The sequence below is a fragment of the Sinocyclocheilus anshuiensis genome, unplaced genomic scaffold (assembly GCF_001515605.1).
Source record: "Sinocyclocheilus anshuiensis isolate Anshui unplaced genomic scaffold, SAMN03320099.WGS_v1.1 scaffold553, whole genome shotgun sequence".
Classification (NCBI taxonomy): domain Eukaryota; kingdom Metazoa; phylum Chordata; class Actinopteri; order Cypriniformes; family Cyprinidae; genus Sinocyclocheilus; species Sinocyclocheilus anshuiensis.
This window is the reverse complement of record NW_015539821.1, coordinates 171,055-171,343: the sequence shown is the minus strand read 5'-3', so window position 1 is coordinate 171,343 and position 289 is coordinate 171,055. Positions and strand designations below refer to the sequence as shown.

Below are 289 nucleotides of genomic sequence, written 5' to 3'. Positions count from 1 at the left end.
TTTGCGCATGAGCCGCACGCAGCCCAAAATTAAACGACTTAATCGACCATCGATAGCTTTAATCGATTGCTTCTCTTATCGACAATTAATCGATCATCAATTAATCGTTAACATCCCTAAGTTAAACAGTTTAGTTTTACCATTTTCGAATCCATTAGCTTAGCATAGATCATTGAATCTGATTAGACCGTTAACATCTCGCTCAAAAATGACCAGAGTTTCTATATTTTTTCCTATTTAAAACTTGACTCTTCTGTAGTTGCATCGTGTACTAAGACCAACAGAAAAT

The 289-nt window shown here is 35.3% G+C and overlaps 1 protein-coding gene across 1 annotated transcript in view; it reads right to left on the bottom strand.

The window, feature by feature from the left end:
- Nucleotides 1-289, bottom strand: part of kcnk1a (potassium channel, subfamily K, member 1a) — an 8,772-nt gene that overhangs the window by 4,696 nt on the left and 3,787 nt on the right. The window lies entirely within an intron of this gene.